The following is a 19,268-nucleotide window of genomic DNA, read 5'->3' as shown; positions in this document are numbered from 1 at the left end:
ATCCTAGGCCCAAACATCTTCAGCTACTTCATCGATGACCTTCCCCCATGAAAGGTCAAAAGCGGGGTTGTTCATTGATGTTTGCACAATGTTCAGCGCTATTTGCAACACCATAGATATTGAAGCAATCCATGTCCATAGCAGCAGGAGCAAGCCTGGACAATATCCAGGTTTGGGCGATAAATGGAAAATAATATTCATGCCATACAAGTAGCAAGCAATGACCATTTTCAAAAAGGGGCAGGTGGGATTCTTCACTTAAGATTCAAGACTGGGACTTGAACCCACAACCTTCTGTCTCAGAGGTGAAAGTGCTACAAGTGAACCACAGATGATAACTATATGTTTAATCCATGATGCAATCATTGGTGTATGCAATTGATAACCTAAGGCAATGTCATATATAACACAAAATTTGATTTTTTTTTGTAAATCTTTATGTACGTCTGTTTTGTTCCTTAGTTCTTGCACCAACTGATATCCCATCATTCTGACCTGTGCCACTGCCTAGCACAGCAAAGCCCCTGTTCGAGCTGGGAGATCCACCCCATATCCCAATGAGAAGTTGGGCTTTCCAATCCAGTGCAAAGTTGAGGGATCTATCCCAATCCCCACTGCCAAGCTGGGGAATCCATCAACGCCCCAGCCAAAGAAGAAAATATCTCTTTCCAGCTACCACCCTAGTGAATCAGGATTACTCAACCATTAGTTTAATTGGACAGAACACTCTGGCTACCTGTGATCTCAGTTACCATTTCCTCTCTCAATCTGTGGTCAGATCCTGAATTGTAGTCTTTGGGATTTTGATGTGTAAAATTCATGGAATCAGAGCTGTGGCACACATCTCAGGGATCGATAAAATATTTTTTTGTCAATTTTGTTTGGGAGGAAGGAGAGCAGCAAAGATCTGTTGGAAAAATGCTAGCACGTGACTTCATGTGAGCCAAAATGTCATTTTCACTGAACTTCATCTAACTCTTGTGGGGTTTCTGCAACCTTCTCTTTTGAATTTTTACATGTGCTTCTCGAAGGAAATGTTCCTTTGAGCTTTTAAGGGTCACATTCCCTTAGCCGGTGTCCTGTGGAGGTGGCTTTGATTAGATTACTGATACTCTGGATGACATTGTCGAGTTTGGTCCAACAGTTTTGTTCACTTCTGACCTTTAACCAGGAAAGTCAGCGTGAGCGGAGAATCTATCTTCCTCTTTAACAATGGGAACTGCAGGCCAGATGTATCCTGCAGCTGCATGTTCACTTCCTTCCATCGGACACTGGTTGTATTTATGCCTTTGTTCTCCAGATGTTTGACCGCATTCTGGGTGCTTATCAGCACAGTCGGTGCCCCACAATAGGAAGAGGTAATGACACAACTTCCACTTACTGCAGTGAAATAAAACACAGCGCTCTTTACTCACAGGACACCACAGAGGATCTTAAAGAATGAGGTGTATGGTACAGTGAACACTGTGAAAACAGTGCACTCCTGAGAATTGAGTACAGAAGGAAGTGCAGGGATAGTGACTAGCAATGAATAGCCTCATTCTATTCCTTTCTTGGAACCTAAATTGTAACTTCCCTCCCCTTTCTCCCTGCACCCCATTACTCACTGACTGTAGGTATTAGTTATCTTTCAGCTCACCTGGCAACCTCAATACCATTTCTCAGCCACCTGTTCAGCCAAGGAGGGCATCACAGGTACACCTTACCCTGTTCTCCCCAAGTCTCTCAAAGCTCACCAGCACAATCATCCTAGGCCCATGGTCAGATATCCTCAACTCTACCTCCCATTTCTGGGATACTGAGGCCAATTGTGTTAACCCATGCTACCATCTCAGATGAGATCAAATAACCCCATAAAAGGTTGACAGTTGGCCTGTTAAACTCACGTTTAAACTGTTGGGTGCACACTTACCACCATACCAGTGATATTAAATCTAATAATATAAATTTGTACTTTAGAGATAGAAAGGGGTTTGCAGGAGTGGCATTGAGCAAACAGAAAAAACTTCTATTTATATAGTGCCTTTCATAATCACAGCGCATCCCAAACTGCATCACAGTATATTTGAATAGATACCACTGACCTCAAGGTTCTTAAGAAGCTCAATCATCTATAGAGTTGCACTAATCCCTGGCACCACACCTTCTATTTGACCCCTCAGGTGAAACCGGAGACAGCCAGGAGAAAGGAATTGCAGTGTTTTTAAATAGAGTTAAGTTGTAAGAGATGGATGTGAGAAGATAAACACAGGCATGAATTAGATAGGCCAAATGGCTTCTTTTGTGCTCTGATGTTTTAATAACTTCTCTTTAAGCAGTTCTTCAGGATCTTATGAAGATACAAAATAGGAACAGGGGTTGGCCAGTCCCCAACCCCATTCTGGAAAATCAGGGCAGATTTACTTACTCCACATCCCTAACAATCTTCACTCCCTTGCTTATCCAAGTCTATCTATTCCTGCCTTAAATTTATTCAAGGAACACCACATTCACTGCCTTTTGAGAAGCAGAGTTCCAAGCCTCACCACCCTCTGTGAGGAAAAAAAGATTCTCTTCCCTGTCATAAAATGTATTTTAAAACAGTGACCCTAGTTCTAAATTCCCTCATAAGAGGAAATTTTCTTTCCATAAAAGGGTGGCTTGGTTCCACTCCCCTTCAACTGGGTTCTGAGATAGTTGGCAAGTCCAATTGGCAGATTTGCACCACATGCCGGGCAAGGTGCTTGAAAGATTGAGTAGGTGGGGTGTTTAGATATTTTCACATCCTTGATGAAGTCTCTTATATGTTTGGTGCCATTTTAAATGAACTTCCTCGGTTTTGATAAGTCATAAGCCCAGAATTGCCAATAGTTAACAGGAATATTTCAACTCCGAACTCCCTGAATCATTTTCTCTACCATCCTAGGCATATCCTGCTACAACTTAAATCGATAGCTGAGTGACATAAAATGACTGCTAAAATCTTAACAAGTCAAAACATTCAAATATTTTACATCATCAGTAATACTAAAGCTGACAGATGCTCCTGAACTACATATAAAGATTCTCACCAATGAACACTGACTTCAAGAAGTGAACATTTTACGTAAAGTGGGAGAAAAAGTCACAATGAACTTGGAAATAATAATAATGATGATGGATGTCACACCTGGGATGTGTTCATGCTCTCTGACCAGCTGTTGCAAAGTATAAGAGAAATTCTGACGTTCAACAAAAAAAACTAGAGTCTCTCCGCGGGAGATTTTGTACACGTTGAAAAGTCTTTCTATTCATAGGAGGCCTTTTCGATAGTTCATCTTGAGATTCAAGAGTAAATAAACACAGCAAACAATCATACGAAAGACAGACTCAGGGTTACAAGATTGGGACAACATATACAAACTCCATTATCTCGTTTACAGATCTGAATTTTGCCTCAGAATGAACTGAGAAATTGCTGAAGGGAAATAAGGGGGGGGGGGTATGCCTAAACTGCCCTTTCAAATGCAACATTGTCTCTCTGGGGACAGGTCAAAGCTACCTTCTCAGGGCGATTGATTCCAACATCTGGGGGACCAAAGATGAGTCAGAATTTCTTCAGATAACTACAGAATTTGTGAACGAACATTGAGCAAATTTCTAAATCACATATCTCTCTAGTCCAAGTCAGTCAGCTTGGATGTCAGAGATATCAATCCTACCTCAATGTATCTCAATGTCATCTCAGGTTTTATCTTCAAGTATGAGATAGCTGTAGCTTTTTAATTTTGTTGCACTTAGAGATAATGATGGAAGTTAGGCCCACATCTCATTGAAATGTAAACAGTCACATTGACCAACCCTCCAAACCAAAGTTTTTCCAGACATGAACTCCAAATGCTTCATCTCTTGACATTGTTAAAAATCACACAACACCAGGTTATAATCCAACAGGTTTAATTGGAAGCAGTAGCTTTTGGAGCGCTGCTCCTTCATCAGATGGTTGGAAGGAGCAGCACTCCGAAAACTACTGCTTCCAATTAAACCTGTTGACTATAACCTGATGCTGTGTGATTTTTAACTTTGTACATCCCAGTCCAACATTGGCATCTCCATCTCTTGACATTGAATTTGCATCACAATCAAAGAGGCTATTCAGTCCAAACTAGGCTTCATGTTTATGTTTCACACAAGCCTCCTCTCACTTTATCAGCATATCCTTCTCTTGTGTTATCCCTCATTAATTTATCTAGCTTCTCTTTCAGTGCATTGTATGCTAATTGCCTTGACCTCTCCACAAGATAGCTCATTTTACACATTTGTCAGATGTTGCGTTCTCCATAAAGGCAAAATACTGCAGCTGTTGGAAATCTGAAACAAACACAAAGTGCTGAAGAAACTCAGCAGGACTAATAGCATCTTAGAAATAGAGTTAATGTTTTGAGTATGTTCTTCTGATCTGAAGAAGTCATACCAGACTCAAAATGTTAACACTGTTTCTCTCTCCACAGATGTTAGAATCATAGAGATGTACAGCACGGAAACAGATCCTTCAGTCTAACTCGTCCATGCCAACCTGATATCCCAACCCAATCTATTCCTACCTGCCTTTCCAGACTTGCTGAATTTGTCCAGCATTCTCTGCATTTATTGGGTTCTCAATGTTTTAATGAGCTGTTAATTAAATTTCAGAATCAATCCAAGAGGCTGAAGGGGTCATTAATGAGGCTGTATTCCCCATGTGGAGCAGTCATGCAATTAACCTTTTCTTAGGAAGTCTCCTAATGGTAATGCCACCAGATAACAAATCCAGAACTGGGGATGTTTATTTGAATCTCATTCAACATCTAGAATATAAATCCAATCTCTGCCATGGCGGAAATTAAATCATTGATTGTGACAAAAACCCATTTGGTTCATCAATGTCTTTTAAGGAAGGAAATCAGTTGTCATTATCCTAAATGTAACTCCAGACCCACAGCAATTTGGTTGACCCTTAACTGCCTTCTGAAATGGCTCATTTCAAGGGTGATTAATGATGAGCAACAAATGTTGGCATGGACAGAGATGTCCACATCTCATGAAAGAATGAAAAAGATTAAAGAGATCAAACACGTTGACAGGTGGTGGAACTGAGGAGGCACCGTAAATGAGAAATTGCTAACATTGGCACAATTCCTTTCCATTTGATAAGACAAATGCATTATCTGATTAATTACCACATCAAACTGTTTGCCCTGTTTCTTATCTCCCAGATCCCACAGACAGTTTTCTCAGTTGATGGATCCCAAGAGAAAAAGCAGCTTTCATTTTAACAATAGCCAGTGCACAAACCATTGTTTCTCTGTAACCCAATTTATACATAAACTAAAGGAACAAAAGGAAGAGCTGTAGACTGTGCTGGTGAAAACTGTTATATAATGTCATAAACAAACTACTCATGACTAATCAATCAGATCATTCAAATTAAAAGGAACACTTTCTTGTAAGTTTAGCTGAGGAAACATTAGCCAGGATTCCTGATTTCCTGTTCAGTGCTGACTTTTAAAGAACACTGAATTGGCTGCTGAGCCACAGAAAGGAAGAATGATTACTTGGCTATGGTGCTGAATATCGGCCATGAAATCATAGCAGGAAGCAGTCAGGACCAACACCACCAACAACATGGTTTCTTTAGCATCTTTAACATCCAAAAGAACCTTAGAAAAGCATTTTTAAAAATCCTTTCATGGAACATGGATGTTGCTGGCTTGGCTAGCACTTATTCCTCATCAGTAACTTTGCTGGAGAAGGTGATGGTGAGTTGTCTTCTTTGACTTTCTGCACGTAGTGTAGGTATCCTCAAGGTACTGTTAGGAAGAAAGTTTCAGGATTTTGACCTAGTGTCAGTAAAGGAACGATGATATAGTTCCAAGGTGTGATGGTATGAGGCAGGATGGAAAGCTTGGAATTCATGGTGTCCCCATGTATTTGAAGTCCTTGTCCTTCTGGATAGTAGATTTCATGGGTTTGGGAAGTGGTGTTGTAGAAATTGCTACAGTGCGTCTTGAAGGCTGTGGATGGGGTACCAATCAAGCAGGCTACTTTCTCCTGGAGCTACACTCATCCAGGGAAGATGCCATTACACGCCTGACTTCTGCCCTATAGATGGTGTTTTTTCTTTCATTTCTCATGGGATGTGGGTTCACTGGCAAGGCCAGTATTTATTGCCCTGTATAATCAATCACATTGTTGTGGTCAGGAGTCACGTTGGAATAAGAAAATTTCTTTCCCTAAAAGTCCTCAGTGAAATAGATGGTCTTTAACATCAATGGTTATGTGGTCACAATTAGGCTAACTTTTAATTCCACATTTATTGAATTCATATTTCACCATCTGCATTGATGACATTCAAACCCGTATCCTCGGAACATTAGCCCAGGGCCCTGACTTATTGGTCCAGTGACATTCCCAACATGCCACCACCTTCCCTTACATTTAACAAAAGATAACAACCTCCAGCATTATGGCACAATCTCCAGATCTGAAGAAATTCCTGAATTGGTGACTCTGCTCTGTCTTGTCCTGGAATGGTTCAACACCATGAACTACAAAATGGCACAGCAACTCATTGCTTTGGAGAGCAACCTCACCCACGACAAGCATCTATTTGAAACATCTGGGAGACATATGCCAATTCAGAGGTTGTAATGCAGATTCTCTCAGGAACTCAAAAATACTAAGCCATCTGCTGTCATTCCTGAAAGGCATGCATCCCAGGCACATCCTACACACAGCCAGACCACATCCCCCAAGAATGCCAGAATAAAGCCACCAACTTATACTTCCTCCGACAGCTCTACAAATAACAATCTTCCAACCTTCTGAAGACACAACACCCAATTTAGAAGACTTACTGGTCCCATTTAAAGGAACATTACCAAATTAGCCAGGTCACCCAACAGTGCACTGCCACCAATCTGAGCACAATGGGGTCACTTGGCCTTTTGGAGTCAATGGTTGACAGCCCATTTTAAGGGTCAAGAAGCATCCCTGTTATTCTACATCTTTGGTCTCACTAATGTTCACCAGGCGAGCGGGGAGATAGTGGAGATGGTTATGTCACTGGTTTAGTACACCAGAATTCAGGCTAATATTCTGGGAAAATGAGTTCAAATCCCACAACGGCAGCTGATGGAATTTAAATGCAATCAATAAAATCTACAATCAAAAGCTAGTCTCTGGAATGCTGATCATGAATCATCAATTGTTGCAAACACCATTTGGTTCACTAATGTCCTATAGTGAAGGAAATCTGCTGTCCTTACCAGGTCTAGACCCACAGCAATGTGGCTGACCTATAACTGTTCTCTGAAGTGGTTTAGCAAGCCATTCTGTTCAAGGGCAACAAATGCCATCATAGCCAATGCTGCTTGCATATGAAGAAAGAATAGAAAGAAAGAAATGCAGGCCACCAAACAGATGTTACCACAATCGCCGCAGATTCAGCAACAGAAACTGGCCAGAGCTGCCACCAAGAGGCCTAACTCTCAAATGTTGGGAAGACATGATTGCAGAGGGTGTGAATCTTGCAGGGGCCAGATTATACCTCACCCTCCAAGGCCTGCAAAAATAACTCAAGTCTTCAAGTGGCCAGAGTGCAAATCAAAATTCACACGAGCCTATATATCATAAGCCACTTTTAAAATTGAACTGGAGGCTTTATTTCCTGAACTACATGGTTGCTATGAACAGCTGCAGTTAGGCTCCTTGTAAGATTACACCAGTAGCATTATTCATGGCAATGAGGAGCGAAGGCTACCATGCCATTTGAAGACCATTACAGACCCCTTAATACCAGGTGGAGGGAGAAATGTCACCCTCAATATGCTGATATATCCCTTGTAGCAAACATATGATAAACTAAATAATAAATGCATAGTGCAGTTATCTCCCCTGGCTTTTCTTCTAATAAGCTGGAGAAGACAATATTTGACCTCTCTCCCTTTTATTAATATTCTGGTTAAAAGCTACATTTTTGACTAAACTTTTGATCAATTGTCCAGATATTTCCTTCTGTAATTTGCTGTTACATGTAGGTCAGACCAAGCAGATTTCCTTCTTGAAAGAGCATTATTGAAACAGGTTTCTTAATTAAACCAACAATTGACAGTAGTTACATGACTTTTAATTCCAGATTTTATTGAATTCAAATTTCACCATACATCATAGTGGAATTCAAACCCAGGGCATTAGCCCAGAGCTCTGGATTACTAGTCCAGTGACATTCCCACCACACCACCACTTCCCCTAACATTTACCAGAAGTTAAACACAAGTGTGTGGGGTTGTCTTCTACCTCAGTGAGGTGCTGTATCATCTTGCAGTTCCTGGTAAATCATTCCAGAACTCAACTACAGGAGTGTGCTTTGAATAATGAGTCTTGTGATAGGTCTTGGGATTTCCACTACACTACATTAAAGATGCTCTCAAGATGTAAGTTGTTATTCTGGTTATGCTAATAGCAGGATTGTCATCAAGAAAGTGCCACACAATATTTTGTACGAATTATATATGAACGAGAACTCTTGCAAGACAATAAATATGAAAGATTAGAGATATTTATGGAGAAAACATTCAAAGTGAAAAGAAATATAAAGAAAGAATTTTCTGTTAACGGCTTTGAATATCAAAATCTGATATTAGATTTACCATAGCATTGTTCACAATTAATAGCACAATAAAGGTAAAGTCACCATATCTTACCAGACATACAGCTGCTCTTCATTAGAGAGAGACAACCAGTTGTAGTTTAACCTGAGGATCACCTCACCTCAGGTGAGGGGAGATGTTGAGAAGGATAACCTCAGCACATGCAGGAATTGAACTCACATTGCTGGCATCACTCTGAATCACAGACTAGGCATCCAGTCAACTTAGTAAACCTTCAAAAGCACAGTATGCTGTTTATGTCATAATGTGTGCTGTATCATTAAAGTACATCTCTGTTTAACTGAATATACCTTTTCTATGTATCTTGTATTTGCTGTGCTTTCCTGGGTCAGTTAGAAATGAATTGCTGTAGCCTAATATTCAGGTCAATTAAAAAGTTAGATTAGTACTTTTTAGTTGGATATTTTGATACTAATTAGAAATTATTTTTGTTGATAGTAACGGTCTCTGTTAATTGGAAAAGGCCTCTTTTTAAAAAATGAGACCTTTATATCAGTATCAAAATGTGAGATCTGGAGTTGGTAATATACTGTCGTAGGAACATAGGAGCAAAAGTAGGCCATTCAACCTATCTAACCTGCTCCACCATTCTAAATCATGGTCGATCATCTACCCCATCACCATTTTCCCATGGTATTCCCATATTCCTTACAGAAATATGTGAAAGCATCATTACCTTGGGGTTTTTTGGGTATACGTTCAGATGGAGTAGAACAACCCATGGTACCATTTTAAACGAGCAGTGGAATTCTCCCTGGTGACCTGGTCAAGACTACTCACTCATACTCAAACAGATTATTTGGTCATTATCGCACCTCTGTTTAGAGGAACTTGCTGTGCACAAATTTATTGCCATATTTTCTGACTTACAAGAGTGACTATAGACTTCAAAAGGACTTCTTTGTGAAGCAGCTCGGAGCATCATAAGATCATGAAAGTTGCTAGATAAATGAAAGTTTGATTTCTACAATGCAAGGTCATGGATACCCAGAAGTGACACAACCTCATTTCATTTGCGTGCATGCATTTCCAATAAGTTAATTGATTATTTTGTATTTTTATGCACGGATGAATTGTCCTGATTTTACCTGTCACTTGACATAATCAGTTGCTGTCTGAGAGACTAAACAGGTTATGCCTTGTCTTACTGAAATGCAGTCGATGAAGGAATAGATGGAAGACAGTATGTGAAAGATGCAAAGTCGTCAGTGCAGTGGGGATGTATTGTCACACCTTGATTATAACAACAAAAATGTGCATTAATATAGAGCCATTAAACAATAAAATATCCTAAGAAACTTCACAGGCATTTTATGAATCAAAATTTGACACACTGAAGCTTAAGAAAATATAACAGATGACCAAATGGAGAAGTAGGTTTTAAGGAATGTGTTCAAGGAGATAGAGAGAGAGAGAGATAGATAAAGAGAGAGAGACAATTAGTGATGAAATTCTATACAAGTAGGTCTTGGACATTCAGAATCAATGCAGGTATGGGAGCGAAGATTTACTTATGGGATCACTTGGCACTATCAAACCCAAGATTGGATCTAGAGCAGAGCTGATTTGAAATGGTGGTGTAGTGGTAATGTCACTGGGCTGGTTATCCAGGAACACAAGTCAATACTCTGGAGGCATGTGTTCACATCTCACTTTGGCACTTGGTGAAATTTGAATTCAGTAAACATCTTGAATTAGACTGGTGATTATACAACCATTGTCTATTGTTACAAAAACTCAATTGGTTAAGTAATGCCTTTTAGGAAAGGAAGTCTGTCATCCTTATCTGATTAGGCCTACATGTGAATCCAGACCCACAGCAATGTGATTGACTCTTTTAACTACCCTCTAAAAATGGCATTAGCAAGCCCCTCAGTTCAAGAGCAATTAGGGACAGGCAATGGCCCAGCAAATAGAACATAATACCGCAATACAGACCCTTCAGCCCTTGATGTTGCGCCAAAGTCTGAAACCAATCTGAAGCCCATCTAACCTACACTATTCCATTTTCCTCCATATGTCAATCCAATGATCATTTAAATGCCCTAAAGTTGGCAAGTCTATTACTGTTCCAGGCAGTGTGTTCCACGCCCCTACTACTCTCGGAGTAAAGAAACTACCTCTGACATCTATCCTAAATCTATCACTCCTCAATTTAAAATTATGTCCCCTCGTGCTAGCCATCACCATTCGAAGAAAATGGCTCTCACTATCCACCCTATCTCACCTTCTGATTATCTTATATGTCTGAATTAAGTCATCTCTCAACCTTCTTCTCTCTAATGAAAACAGCCTCAAGTCCCTTAGCCTTTTCTCATAAGACCCTCCCTCCATACCAGGCGGCACAGTGGCACAGTGGTTAGCACTGCTGCCTCACAGCTCCAGAGATCTGGGTTCAATTCCCGCCTCAGGCGACTGACTGTGTGGAGTTTGCACGTTCTCCCCGTGTCTGCGTGGGTTTCCTCCGGGTGCTCTGGTTTCCTCCCACAGTCCAAAGATGTGCAGGTCAGGTGAATTGGCCGTGCTAAATTGCCCGTAGTGTTAGGTAAAGGGTAAATGTAGGGGGTATGGGTGGGTTGTGCTTCGGCGGGGCGGTGTGGACTTGTTGGGCCGAAGGGCCTGTTTCCACACTGTAAGTAATCTAATTTAATCTAATCTAAATCTCCCCTGCACCCTTTCCAAAGCTTCCACTCCTTCCTACAATGTGGTAACCAGAACTGTACACATACTCCAAGTGCAGCTGCACCAGAGTTTTGTACAGCTGCAATATGACCTCATGATTCCGAAACTCAATGCCTCTACTAATAAAAGCTAACACATCATATGCCTTCTTAACAACTCTAACAACCTGGGTGGCAACTTTCAGGGACACTGAGAACTCTCTGCTCATCTACACTGCCAAGAATCTTACCATTAGCCCTGGACTCTTTACTCCTTCCAAAGTGAATCACCCCACACTTTTCTGCATTAAACTTCATTTGCCACCTCTCAGCCCAGCTCTGCAGCTTATCTATGTCCCTCACTAACCTACAACATCTTCTGGCACTATTCACAACTCTACCAACGTTAGTGTCATCTGCAAATTACTATCCTCCAGTCTTCTATAAAGTTAAAAATCACACATCACCAGGTTATAGTCCAACAGGTTTATTTGGAAACACTAGCTTTCAGAGTGCTGCTCCTTCATCAGATGATTGGGACATCTGTGGAACTATTCGGAGGATAATAGAAAAATCCCAACATGGTGACCTCTCCTTTCCTGTTTTTAACCTCAGCCCATACTACTTCAGTGGATGAGTCCTCAAACATCTTTTCTGCAACTGTAATACTGTCCTTGACTAACAATGCCCCCCCCCCCCCCCCCACCTTTACCATCTTGTCTGTTCTTACTGAAATATCTAAATCCCAGAATCTGCAACAACGTGCCTGTCCCTGCTCTACCCATGTCTCCAAAATGGCCACAACATTGAAGTCCCAGGTACCAACCCATGCTGCAAGTTCACCCACCTTGTTCCAGCTGCTCCTGGCGTTGAAGTAGACATACTTCAAACCAACTTCTTACTTGCCAGTGCCCTCTTGTAACCTTGAAACCTTATTTCTGACTTCATTACTCTCAACCTCTTGCATACAATTTAGGTTCCCATCCCCCTGCTGAATTAGTTTAAACCTAGCCAATGAGCATTAGCAAATTTCCTCCCCAGGATTTTGATACCCCTCTGGTTCAGGTGAAGACCATCCTGTTTGTAGAGGTCCCACCTACCCCAGAATGAGCCCCAATTATCCAGAAATCCAAAACCCTCCCTCCTGCACCATCCCTGTAGCCAGGTGTTCAACTCCTCGCTCTCCCTATTCCTCACCTTGCTAGCACATGGCGCAGGCAACAAACCAGAGATAACAACTCTGTTTGTTCTAAGCTTCCACCCTAGCTCCCTGAATTTATGCCTTAAATCCCCATCTCTCTTCCGACTTATGTCGTTGGTGCCTATGTGGACCATGACTTGGGGCGGTTCCCCCTCTCCCTCAAGAATCCCAAAAACATGATCCGAGACATCACAAACCCTGGCACCTGGGAGGCAACACACTAATCGTGAGTCTCTCTCATTCCCACTGAACCTCCTATCTGTTCCCCTAATTCTGGAGTCCCCAATGAGTAATGCTGTGTCCATCTTCCCATTTCCCTTCTGAGCAACAGGGACAGACTCTGTGCTAGAGACCTCTGCACCATTGCTTACTCATGGTAAGTCGTCCCTCCATCCATTGTGGATGGTGAAGGAATAAAAGCTTACTCCAGGGTATACACTTTCCATTATAGTTGATTTCTTCAACCCGATGCAGCATACAGTGCACAATGATTACCACCTATCAATTTCAGTGTCAGGCTCCATAAAATGATGCCGCATTATCTTAAATCTATTTCATACAGCTCTCAAGATATTTAACCCCCTCTCCTGTTATATCTTAACAGCCCACACTGCAAACTTCTGAGATTCAGGGAAATCTTACATATACAGATTTACATTCATGTCTTAGGTATAATCACTGCACAGAAGGACCGAAATAGAATGAATATTTTAACTTGAGGACATGTAGATGTGCATCTTATCCAATTAATTGATGATTTTTATGAAATATCAACACTGCTATTATTTAGAAAAATACCACAACTCAGTTTGTACACAAAACAATCTTAAAAACAGTAAATAAATGGCTAATTATTTTTTTAGTGAGGAATGGATATGGGCACAGGACACCAGGAGAATTCTCCTGCTCTTCTTTGAAAACATGCAAAGCCTGTCACAAAACCTCCACCTGAGAAGACAGATAGGGCTTTGACATTATATGATGACAGAGTAGTATAATTGATCCAAATACAACTGTAGATATATAGGATACATCTTTGTAATTTTAACTTTATACTGAGAACCATAGCTGTGACAGCACTCTCATCTCTGTGTTTAATTATTGCAGTTTTCAAGACTTTCTCCAGAAGCACAAACACCAAGTCTACACTGGGAACTTCTGTGGATTCCAAACTGTTGTAGGATCTCAAACGAGACAAGAAATCCAGGCTCTCTCCGCTCTCTCAGGTGGACTTAAAGAGGTGTTCTTCTCAGTGTCCTGGCTGCTGAATATTGTTCATTCCACATCATTAATCCACTTTATTGTTAAATATTTATTATTTTATATTTTTATATATTTTATATTTTTTAATCTCCAATTGCTTGTTGTAAGAGCTTGCTGTGTGACAGAGTGACTGCTGTATTTCCAAACAATGGAACAATGGCTAAACTTTACAAGTATTTAATTGCATTTTGAGGTCTCACAATTTCATGAAAGGCACTAGACAAATGCAAGTTATTCCTTTCTGACTCTCTATCTTCTACTAGATGACATAAAAATCTAGCAAATGTCAAAAAATATTCCCATGAGGTGCCTATTAAAATCTACCCATCAATTTTTCCACTTTGGCAAAATTTGAAAATGTAATATATATAAACAAATGTTTTTCTTAAGAATCAATCTTCTGAAAACAAATGAGTAGGAAGGGTTTGGAGGGAAATGGGCCAGGTGCTGGCAGGTGGGACTAGATTAGGTTGGGATATCTGGTCAGCATGAAAGAGTTGGACCGAAGAGTCTGTTTCCGTGCTGTACATCTCTATGACTCTATGAATGCTATATGTAGGTAAGTACCAACAGCACTCAGTAAGTCTTCCTGTTTATCTCTCTCGTGAAGTCACGCTGCTGATGCTTCCAGTGCTATGTTTGTGGTATCTACACATCCTGTTTTTGTACCCTTCTGTATCTGTTTCCTTCACCTTGAGCTACCAGTTCTTTATTGTGGAGCTTCTTTAGTTTTTGATTTTCCTCTCCCTATTCACCAACCTCTACCTTCAACACTATCCTCCCAACCTCACACCCCCACTTTCCCAAGGCAGAGACATCTTGGAGGCATAGCCACCCATACAATCTCACCTATTTTTATTCATTTAAGGGATGGGTGTCACTCCACGAGACAACATTTATTGTCTCTCCCTAACTGTCCTAAGAGAAGGTTACAGTGAGCTTCCTTCTTAAAATACTTGGGGTGTAGGAGCACCTGCTGTGCTGTTCAGAGGGAGTTCCAGGATTTTGCCCCAGTATCATTGAAGGAACTGCAATATACTTCCAAGTCAGAATGATGTATGCCTTGAATTTAAACGAGTAACTGATAATGTCCCCATGTACCTACTGCTCTTGCCCTTCTAGGTGATAGTTATCACAGATTTAAAAGGTTCTGTTGAAGAAGCCTTGATGAGATGTTGCTGTGCATTTGTAGATAGTACATACTGCTGCTATTGTGCAGTGATGGAGGGAGTGGATATTGAAGGGGATTGATGGGATGCAATTAATCAGGTTGCTTTGACCTGGATGGTGTTGAGCTTCTTTAGTGTTGTTGGACCTACACCCATCAGGCAAGTCGGAAGTATTCCATCATATACCCAACATGTGAGTTGTAGATGGTGGACAATTTGAGGACTCAGAAAATGAGTCATGAGATGTAGGATTCCCTGCCTCTGACCTGCTCTTTTAGTCATGTATTTAAATGGCTAGTCCAGTTCAGTTTCTGATCAATGATAACCCCAGGATATAAATAGGGACAGATTCAGCAATGGGAACGTCATTAAGCATCGATGCATGATAGTTAGATTCTACCTTTTAGGAGAAGGTAACTGCCTGGCACTTATGTGACATGAATGTTTCTCACCATTTATCAGCCGAAGCCTGAACCTTGCCCTAGTTTTGTTGCATTTGAACATGGACTGCTTCAGTATATGAGGAGGCAAAAGTTTTCACCCTGATTTTCATTGACTGCAGTTTTCCTCAGGTTCTTGATGCCACATTCAACCAAATGCTGCCTTAATGTAAAAGGCAGTCACCCTCACACTCAATCAAATGCTGTCTTAATATTAAGGGCGGTCACCCTCACATTCAGTCAAATGCTGCCTTAATGGTAAGGGCGGTCACCCTCACTTTTCTTCTGGAGTTCAACTCTTTTGTTCATGTTTGGTCTAAGGTTACAGTATGTCAGGAGCCAAATGGAACCCACACTGAGTGTTAGTGAGCAGTCAACATAGAGGAGGGATGGATCAACAACTGAGGGGGGTGCACGTTAGGTTGTAATCAGCAGAGTGTTTGACTTAATGCCGTGAGATTTCATGGGACTGTCGTCAATGTTATGAACTCCTAGGGTAATTCTGTCCTGACTGTATACCACATGGCAACATGTCTGGTGTCTCTTTCCTGTTGGTGGGACACAACAAACTGAGTGACAGTGTTCTCTTAGACATTGTAAGATATGATTCCATAAATATGATGATGCCAGGCTTCACTAGTCTGTGAGGCATCTCTCTCAACTTTGGCACAAGCACCACAATGTGATCCCAGATGGCAAATGCCCATATTCAAGTCTAATCCATTCCTCACAGATATGATCGAGAGGCAGACAAAAGGACAGCAATCGGGGAAAAAAAAGACGAAAGTCAGACTGCACCCAATTACAAAAAGACTTCCATTTTTATAGCGTCCTTCAGTATCATATCAACCAAACATTCTTTGCATTTAATAGAATACTTTTGAAATGTAGGGTAATTATGCACTAATTTATGCACAGTGAGTTGCATAAACAGCAGTGTGCCAAATAATCTATTTTTGTGATGTTGATTGAAGGATAAGTACAGTATTAACTGGGGGAAACTACCATGTTCTTCCCAAAATAGTAATTAGAAACAATTTTTATAGGACAGAAAAATGTCCTTCACCCATTGTGGGATCTTTTGCATCCACTGTTTTTGGGGGAGACATTAAACCATCTCTCCAAAACTGCAGCGCTCCTTTAGTACAGCACTGGAGTGTCAATCCAGATTTTACACTCAAATCAGGGGAGTGGGACTTGGACTCACTACTGTCCAAGATCATGCCACAGAGCAAATGCAACAACCTGTGAGCTTCTGGGCGATTGTACAGTTTTACCAAGTGAATCTTCGTGAGAAGCTTAACAATTAAGAGCGTTCTCAATGATGAACATATCCGCTTGAACACATACTAGTTTCCCGAACAATGACTTCTGCCTTGGAGCGTTTGTTAATTACTTCCCACTTTGCACACAACATTACTCGCTGTTGAAAGTCAGCAAAAAAAACCCTCTTAATTCTCAGTTAAAGCTGAAACTGATTTTTTTTGGTGGAGTAGAGAGTGGTAGAAGGGAGATTACCTGAACTACCGGTTTTGTAGCAAACATCCAACTCCTTTTGACAGCGCTGGACACGTTGAAAGATTTTCACATCTAAAAAAAAGTGCAGTCCTTACACCATCTCGACAGAATCCCAGTCAGCAGGTTTGTGAAGTTGCGGAGCTGATCATGGTGAAGTTCAGATCAATTTAACTAACAGAAGCAGCCTGTCATCCGCGCTCTCGTTTTTCTACATACGCACACCCGTAACATTAAGCAAAACTCAACAACCGGAGAATGTGAGGGTGTGCCCTTTGCAAAGTGGAATTCATCAACGGCCCTGCCAATCAGAAAACCGGCTCCTGGCAACAACCAATCCAGCCACAACACGGTCTGCCCCAGATAAATGAAGGTGGAAATCCTCCGCACACAGTAAACCTCTTGGTGTTAATACTTACAACTACTGAATCTTGTAGTTTGAAGTTTTCTTTTCTGCCCTTCCCTTCCCCCACCAACCTTTGCTGTCAAGCTGAGGAACCTCTTCCTGCTTCAGCAGTAAACGGACGAGAAACCAGCCCTGGAAAGAACCTGCTGCTTTTTATTACATGTTAAAGTCTTGCCAAAGTTAGTCTTCAGCAGTGAACCATGCCCAGGGCAGGACTGTTGTGCCCTTAGTGATGTTGTTGCGATTCTAAAACTTCGTGGATTACGGAACTTTTGACTGTCTCCAGTACAAACACATTTCGAAACAGACAACTCTAGTCAGTCAGCGGCTGTCGGGGAACAGAGGCAACAACTCAACTGGGTCGACTGCATCAAGCTCCTGAGAGGACTTCACGGTGGTTAATGAAATGAGGATTCCCGCTGCGGCAGAGACGACAGCTAGGGGAGGCACCATTTCAAAATAGGGGTCCCATTCAGGACGGAGTTAAGGGAGAATTATTTTTCAAAGGGTCTGAGTCTATTGAAATTGCTCCTCTAGAATGTAGGCAGAGTCATTGGGCACTTTTAAGGCTGAGTTAGATAGATTCCTTTTGATTCCCGTGTTAGTCAGAATCTATCGGGGGCAGAAAGGAGAGTGATGTTGCAAGCAACATCAGAACAGCCATAATCTTATTGAATAGTAGTGCAAGCTTGAGGGGCTACCGCTCTTAATTCATATCTTTGTGTATGTACTCTTCACCTATCGTCTCTTCCCTGTCAAGAGTTCGCCACGCGACATAAATGCGTATACAGTACACCTACTTTTGGGAGAATGCCAGTTTAAATAATTCAGAGCAAAATTACTTAAATTTATATAAACGTTTCTCATTCTATAAGACCATCCACAAGCTCTTGACACCCAACTGTTTTTGAAGTGTTGTCGCTATCATTTATACAGACAATTGAAGGAGCTAACATTGAGCACAGCAAGCTCTCACAAGCAAATAAAAAAAGAAATGGATGAACTATTAATCTGAAGTTATAGAATCGCAACAACATCACTAAGGGCAGAACAGTCCTGCCCCGGCATGGCTCACTGCTGAATTAATCTGAGTTATAGTAAGGTTCAATGGGAAAAGTCTACTTTGACGAGTGCAATGGAACCCACAACATAGAGACAAGGATTTAATGTGACATATCAATACTATATCAGTCCAAACTTATACTTGCAGCGGTTACTTGTATTTTACATTATGTAAATATATTGTAAACCTATGTTTCCTAACCTGGGATTTTCCTCACCCCATTTCTGCTGTATTTTACACAAATTAATACAGATTGATCGGAATGATTAGCCAACAAATCCACGATTGCAACATGTGACTTTCGGGAGACTTGAGACTCTTCATTGCTCATTTTCCAGTTTTCATGTTCCTAAAGAATAAGCCAAAGCCTTCCTGCATGAAAGTTTTACATTGGATAGATATTTTCTCATCAACCTGTTCAGAGATGTTATTACAAATTTCTAAAATAGATGAGACCTGAACCTGGACCACCTGGCTCAGACTTAAAGACACTACCACTACACCACAAAAGCCCTTTTCAACCAGATATGTTATTCTGTCTTTAATCTTCACAAATGCCAACTGAGCTGCTCTGCATCTCCAATATTTCCATTTTTTGACATTTTAAAACATGTATTTGTGCAATATGAATTCTACCTATTTCCAGTGGAAGAACTATAATCCTCTATTCAAGAGAATTAAATCCCTTTCTCACTTGACAACCTCTCCATGACCTGTACTGTTCCAAGAAGACCAATGCCACCTTCTTTAGGGTGTCCATGTAACTAAAGTCGCTCATCAGTGGGAAAGTTCTGGCAAATCATCTCTGCATCCCCTCCAAGATTGTGAAATTTTATACTGGAAGGACTAAAGAAGAATTTTAAAAAGAAAGATTTATTTATA

At 41.0% G+C, this 19,268-nt stretch overlaps 1 protein-coding gene across 2 annotated transcripts in view; it reads right to left on the bottom strand.

The window, feature by feature from the left end:
• The window catches only part of LOC122541788 (paladin-like), a 244,182-nt gene extending 225,992 nt beyond the window's left edge, over positions 1 to 18,190 (bottom strand). The window contains exon 1 of one of the 2 annotated variants that reach the window (XM_043678767.1): positions 17,337 to 18,190. The gene's annotated coding sequence lies outside the window, so the exon portion shown is untranslated. Of the gene's footprint in view, positions 1 to 16,920; positions 17,184 to 17,336 lie in introns of those variants that run through there. The other variant, XM_043678766.1, reaches the window with a different exon arrangement.
• Between the last annotated feature and the right edge of the window lie 1,078 nt (positions 18,191 to 19,268).

This window comes from Chiloscyllium plagiosum, chromosome 38 (assembly GCF_004010195.1).
Source record: "Chiloscyllium plagiosum isolate BGI_BamShark_2017 chromosome 38, ASM401019v2, whole genome shotgun sequence".
Classification (NCBI taxonomy): Eukaryota; Metazoa; Chordata; class Chondrichthyes; order Orectolobiformes; family Hemiscylliidae; genus Chiloscyllium; species Chiloscyllium plagiosum.
The sequence above is the reverse complement of the archived record's forward strand: the minus strand, read 5'-3'. Positions and strand labels throughout refer to the sequence as shown.